The following is a 7374-nucleotide window of genomic DNA, read 5'->3' as shown; positions in this document are numbered from 1 at the left end:
CCAAAGGATTCCCCCAAATGCTTTAGTCCACCAAGGGAAGGACAAAATCTAATACCTATTCAAGTCAGAATTCACAGCTTTTGAAAGGGGATTTGGGTCCTGATCTTGACTCCACTGGGACCTGAAAGAAGTCATTTTCTCTGTCTACATCTCAGTTTTCTTATTTGCAAAATGGAGTGGTTGGACTAATTAGGTGATATCCTAGTTCTTCAGAATCTTCATTTCCTCTGAGACCAGTTTGCTCATGCCTTGTTTTGGTGGTGGGTTGGGTCAAGCTGGTACCTTCTGAAGAGAACTCACTCTGTCTGTATCCAAAATCTAGGTTTCTTCCCTCACTGGAAGTTTCTGGAGCACCAGTACTGGTTGAGGGTGTGATGGCTGACAGCCCTGGGCTCAGTACTGGTAGTGACTCTGAGCAGAGACAAGTGTAGATTTCATCATCTCTCTGTTCACTTGGCTTTTTAGCAAAAGTGGTCATGGATTCATAAAGGACAGAAATAGCCTGGAAAACAAAATTAAGTCCTGTTTAGATTTGATGACTGCATTTCAGGGCAGACAGCTGTGATGCAGCAGCAGAACACTGGATTTTGAGTTCAAATCCCAATTCTGATACTTACCCTTAATTAATTCACCTCTTTTCTTCTGGCTTCAATTTGCTACTTTACAAACTAAGAAGACTGAAGTAAGGCTCTTTTCAGATCTAAATCTGTGAGCCTACTGCAATCTAATTCCATTTTAACAGGGTTTCTAGATGTAATTAAATCTCCATCCCCCAATCTAAGAGTTTTAATCAATATTTTTTGAAAACAGCATGAGACAGTCACTAGAGTTGACACCGGGAGATCTGAGTTCAAGTCGGCTCCGTTACCTTGAGCAAGTTGCCTACCCATGAGTCTCAATTATCTCCTCTGAGAAATGGGGAATAAAAACATTTTCCAAGGCTTCCACACAGAGTTGTTTGTGAGGATTAAATGAAATAACTTAAAGCGTTTTGTAGCCATGAAGCCCTATGTCAGTGAGCTACCCTGCAAACGTCTGTGATTTCGTAGGTTTGGGTACGTCCTATACGGATACAGAACATAGTCCTTCTGGGCCTGGGAGTTGGTCTTCGAGATTATCACCCAGCAGCTGGCCTGGCCACATACCATATGGACGTGGCTAGGCTGGACCTCAGACGATAGACATAGGCTCCACCATGGGACATGTACATGGAGCCTTCCCAGATTGTTTTACTAGGTAACCTCTGCAAATTCATTGCCATTATGGGGCACTAATGGGAGAAGCTAGCAGATGATTATTGCATTTTTACAAATAACTGTAATTAATGAGCTACAGAACTTGGTGTGAATAGTAGATAGAAAAAAAACTGCCCTCATCACTGGTTTTAACTTTCCAGTCACAGCTGATTAGCCTTAACAATTAGCCAGGAGCTGTGTAAACTTTCAGAAAAAGAAGAGGTATTTTTTTTTTACCTTATTTGGACCATTGGATTTATTTGATCATACTACGCCTCCAGGAATCATTTAATAAAAGTATCTGGAATGAGATTCTATGGAAACACTCACATGGCTCGAGTAGTCATGAGAAGCTACTGGGAAAGAAAGAATGTAGGGGCTGAGAAAAGAAATAAAGTTGGCTGTCCTCAATTGGTATTTGCCCATCCCTATCCAAAACCCTATCGATCTTTTGAAGGCCATTTCAATGAGCTAGCCCATTCAACGCTCTCTCACGAGGCAGTGAGTTCTTTATTACTTAGAGTATCACCCAGCCTTTGCTGGAACACATCTGCCAAGGACACTGTAGAGGGATTTCTGCCATAGCTGAGAGGTGAGACTAGGTGACTTCTAAGATGCCTTCCAAATCTCAGAATCCATGATTTCTGTGATTCAAATGTGAGATCTTTCAGAGAGAAATCCCACTGGACAACAACAAGATCTTTTTCTCTCCTGGGCCACAAAAGCACTTACTGTCAAAATGTAGACACTCAATTATCCAGGACTGTAACATGTCTACTGGCTCCTTAGAATCACAGATTCTTACAACTTGAAAGGGTGTCAGAGGTCATCCGGACCAATCAGCAGCCTGATGAAAGGAAGAAACTCTGTCTAGTAAAAAGATCACTAGATTTAAAGGCAGATGCATTTCTGCTCCTGCCGTTGCTCACCCTTCATTTTTGGAGGATCGATGACATCATGGGGTGTTTTGGGGATTCTTGAAGAGTTTGGCCTTTGTTTCCTTTGATTAATTCAGTGTCTTTGATTGAGTCTTACTAGGTGCTATGCCCCAAATCCCTGTCTACTAGGTGCTAAGCCTATGTGAGCATGAATTGGTAACTAAGGTGGGGCTCCAGGTGGGGCCAATAAAGGGAGGTGCTAACTCCAGAGCCAATAGTAAGAGCTTAAGTTCTGGTCACTCAGATGACGTTTGATGATGGCTAAAGAGTGCATAAAAAGGGAAGACAGAGAGCTATTTGCTGACGGCTCTCACTCCTGGAGGCCTGGGACTCTGGGCAGCCACTCTAAGGGCATTCTGGCTGAACTCAGAAGTTGATGGTTTCCTTGGTAACTATGAATTGTATTGGATCTGTTTGTAATTTGATTGTATTTGCTCTGAAGTTCAGGGTGCTGGTTTTTTCCCCTGAGCTAAGTGTTTGTATGCTGGATTAAAGCAAGATTGTTAACCCCTTAATGTTGCTTTCCTTAGTAAAGCAGATCAAAAGAACCTAGGCTTGCAGCATTCTGTGACCTGGTTGTTGTTAGTTTTACACCCCCATAGCACCTGCTAGCTGAATTGCTGAAACATGGGGCTATGTCTTGACTTGCTTGTAAATTGGATTTAAATGAGGCAGAGCTGCACAGTCATCAGCCTCACTCTCTCTTCCAGAATCACTGAAGTCCAGTGGCAAGACAAAAGTCAAGACGACCTTGGCATCTTTGAGGTCTGACAAACTCTAAGTGCCCCACCAAGCCTGCTTCAGCCACCTTCACAGGCAAGTAAATTGCTTTTATCTGCCTATTCCACCAGGGTTGGTCTTCATATATTTGGGGTACACACCCCCTAACTCACTGATATATTTGAGGCCTGTCGGTTACTCTCAGCCTGGTTTAGCCCATCTGCCAAGACCGTTTACTGGAGTGTGTCTGCCACACAATCTACAGCTTCTGGGAGCCATGGATGAGAGTTGGGTGACAGGTGGACACCAAAGGTGGATGAGCAGCCCTGAAAAAGCTTGGTGCTAGTCCTCCCTGGATACCCCATACACCCATGCTCCTGCCACTTACTGCTTATATACCTTAGGGTAACTTATTTAACCTCTCTGTGCTTCCATTTCTTCATCTGTAAAATGAGGGGGTTAGATGAGATCGCAGGATTAAGAGCTGGAAGGAACTTTAGAAGTCATCTAGTCCAACCTACTTATTATACAGAAGAGAAAACAAACCAAGAGAGGCTAAAGGAATATTGCCCAAAGTCTCAGCAAGGAAATGACAAAGGTAAGATCTGAGCCTAGGTCTTCTGACTCCAAACCCAGTACCCTTTTATTATTTATTTTTAAGCCTCTTTCTAGTTTTAGATTTTGAATGCCCTCTATAATTTTCTTATAGACCAGGGGTTCTTAATCTGAAATGTATGTACTTGTTTTTTTTTTAATATTTTGTCAATTGTATTTCAGTATAGTTGGTTTTTGTTGTAACTCTATATATTTTATTTTACGCATTTAAAAAGTTTTCTGAGGTGTCCATAAGCATAACCACACTGCTAAAGGGGCCCATGATACTAAAATGTTAAGAACCCCTGTTATAGTCAGACCATCTAGTAATCATTCCCTGTGATAACATTTCAACTGCTTTCAACCAACAAGTCTTTAATTTGTTAAGCACCTACTATGTACCAGGCACAAGGATACCAACAGTCCCTGCCCTTAGGGAGCTTTACATCCTATTAAAGAAAGACACAATGTTTACCTATAGGTAAATACATAGCAGCAGTGCATACCATTATCCCACAGAGTGCCTAGTCAAGCACCAGACATGAGACAAATGCTCAACCGTCTGGCAGAAATGAATGCAATCTCTCAGCTACCTTTTCAAGCTCATGTGCCTTTTTTCCTAAGCTAAATCTAAGGGTGTTTTTTTTCTAGAATTTTGACTTATAAAAATGATTTTTTAAAAAGACTCCCCCAAAAGATGAAATGACGGATAATTTGCAGTTTTGGGAAGCTGAGCCTTGTCACACAATTTCTAAAAGGCAAAAGAAACCCGAGTCTTATTCTTCTGGCTGCTTTCCTCTCCTGCTAATATGACAGCTCCTGTTGGGCAAGGCAACGTGACTTCAATCAGTCAAAAAAAAAATACGCATGAGGAAAACAAATAGCGATTTGATTTGAAAGGTTTGAATCATTTTTCCAGGCATTGCGAACCCCTGAGATGCCATGCACTAAATGGGGTGGGGGGAGAGAGGGAAGGTTTCCTTCAACAGATAATGCTCTTTCCTCTCTTAATTGCATCTTTGGTCATCCTAAATCAAATACTCACCACTGGAGTTTCAGTTATGGTTGAGAAGAAGGGATGACATGGAAAAATGTGATCGCTGAAGGGCTGCACACTCTCCAGACCCCCAGTTTATTAGGAGACTCCAGGCTCATCATGTTCTAATGAAGAAAGCTCTAGGGAAGCCCTTGGCAATCTTTGAAAAGTTTGAGGTGTGTGGAGGGTCTAACCATTGTGGGGTGTGTGTGTGTGTGTGTGTGTTCCCTATGAAAAGGTTGAAGTGTGTGGAGGGTCTAACCGGTGTGTGTGTGTGTGTGTGTGTGTGTGTGTGTGTGTGCATGTTCCCTGTTTTGCTAAATGAGCATCTGTTAAGTGCTTACTATGTGCCAGGCACTGCAGTGTACTAAGTTCTTTACAGCCACTATCCTATTTGATATTCCCAACAACCTTTGGAGGTAGGTGTTCTTATTATCCTCATTTTACAGATAAGAAGACAGAGGCAGACAGAAGTTAAGTGACTTGCCCAGGGTCACACAGCTAGGAAATATCTGAGGCCAAATTTGAACTCAGCTTTACCTGCCTCCAGGCCCAGAACTTCATCCACTGTACCACCTAGCTGTCCTCCTTAAGGGCTAGGATCCTGTCTTTTTTCAGCTTTGTGTGTCTTCAGGGTCTAGCATACTGCACACTGTAGGCCAAATTGTACCTGGCTGCAAAACCCCTCTAATAATAATTTGCATTTCCATAGCACTTGAGAGGTAGCAAAGCACTTAATATACAGTGACTTGTCTGAGTCTCACAACAGCCCTCTGAGTTAGGTACCATAAGCTTCATTATTCCCATTTCAGAGATGAGGAAACTGAGGCTCAGGAGATTAAGTGACCTTGCCCATGGTCACAGAGCTAATAACTGTTAGAGGGAGGATCTGAACCCAAGCTCAACACTCTAGCCATTATACTGCACAGTCAAATACTGACCTTTCCAATGCCTGGAATGGACTTTTAAGAAGTTCTTTCTTTTAAGGTCTAACTCAACCTCTATCCCAAATATGAACTCTATGTACATCAGTAAGTGGTCACTCAGCTTGCGCTTGAAGGTGGGGTGCTTATACCCCCACCCCAGTGCAGCTTATTCCATTTTCAGCCTTAATGGTCCACAGTTTTTTTTCCACGTGCTGAGCCAAAGTCTGCCTCCTTGCCTTATTGGTTCTGATTTCTGAGGCTAAGCAGAAAAAGTTCAAATCTTTCTTTCACATGGCAGTCCTTCACATACAAGATGACTAACCATGGTAGGTTCATGTCAGGTCCCCAAAATGCAAGTAGCGATTCTTTTTAAAATGGGGCAAAACAGTTGGTCAAGTGGCACTGGCGAGATAGGGGACGGTGATGCAGAATGCAGATTGGGTGTGGGTACAGTCATGTTGGAAGAGGGGGTGGCCAAACAGCTATTCGAAAAACAATTTGGAACTATGCCCCCCAAAGTTACTAAACTGTGTATATCCTTTGACCCAGCAATACCACTATTAGACCTAGAAACGCCAAAGAGATCAAAGAAAGAGGAAAAGGACCCATTGGTACAAAAAGATTTATAGTCACTCTTTTTATTGTGACGAAGAAGTGGAAACTAAGGGGGTTGCTATCAATTGAGGAATGTCTGAACAAACTGTATTTGTGAATTTCATGGAGTGCTATCACATTGTAAAAAATTATGAAGGGAGAGTTTTCAAAGAAACCAGGGAAGCCTTAATGTGAACAGAGCCAGGAGAACAATTTATACTATAACAATGCCACAAAAATGAACATTTTTGAAAAACTTAAGAACTCTGATCAATACAGCGCCCAACCATAACTCCGGAGGGCTGATGATGAAGAATGCTACCCACTTCCTGGCACAAAGGTGACGGACTCAAGAAACAGAATGAGGCACACATATTTGGATGTGGCCAATGTGGGAATCTGTTTTGCTTGACCATGCATATTTGTAATATGGGTTTTCTTTTTCTTCTCCCAGTGGGTGGGGGAAGTAGTAAGGAAAGAAAATCAATACTTGTTAACCAAAAAAAAAATAATTAAAAAAGAGGGGGTGGCTCATTCTCAAGAGTCTAATTGGTGCCTTTACTTGGGTCAGGGTAAGGGAAGGCAGGTTCCAGAAGAGTCACACAGTGATGGGGGTAGGAGGAGCCCAGCAGCCATTTTGAAAAGCACAGAGAGGGGATGGCAACCCCTAGAACAGGTGAGGAAATGAGACAGATGCTACCGGGGCAGGAAACTGGGCGAATAGTCTCCAAGCAAGTGGTAGAGAAGAAGCTTCACCCAACCCCAGCTACGCTAGTGCCCTGGGGCAAAGACACTGTCATTTACCTCAGTTAAGAGCTCTGCATCCTCCTGTCTTTCCCAACACTAAGATTCTATGATTTCCTTTACTCTGTATTGTGACAGTTTCTTAGAATTAGGAAGAGTGGGGGGCATTTTATAAGGGAGCAAGGACCAGGCAGGATTCCTCTGGGCATAATTGGGAGGGAAATGCAAAGTTCAGGTGTGAGGGATTTGTTTTGAGGCTCTCCTAATCTGAAAAGCCAACCAGCACAGAGAATCATGAATAATTTATGGAAGTCAGTTCCTGAAGCTCGGTCTTGACTCTCAAATCCCTAGGACAGTTGCCAATAAGAGCAGACAAGAAAAAGATGTCACCTTCTTGATTATAGGCCACTGTGGCTAATAGCTTTCTAATTAAAACAATACCACCAAACCTAGATTCCCTCCATTCAGCCTTGGGTAATTATTGGGTCACAGATTTACAATCTGAAGGGACCCCAGAGATTATTCAGTCCAATACTTGCATTTTAAAGAAGAAGAAACCAAGACCCAGGAAGGAGTGACTTGCTCAA

This window comes from Trichosurus vulpecula, chromosome 6, assembly GCF_011100635.1.
Source record: "Trichosurus vulpecula isolate mTriVul1 chromosome 6, mTriVul1.pri, whole genome shotgun sequence".
Taxonomy (NCBI): Eukaryota; Metazoa; Chordata; class Mammalia; order Diprotodontia; family Phalangeridae; genus Trichosurus; species Trichosurus vulpecula.
Note: the sequence above shows the minus strand (reverse complement) of the source record.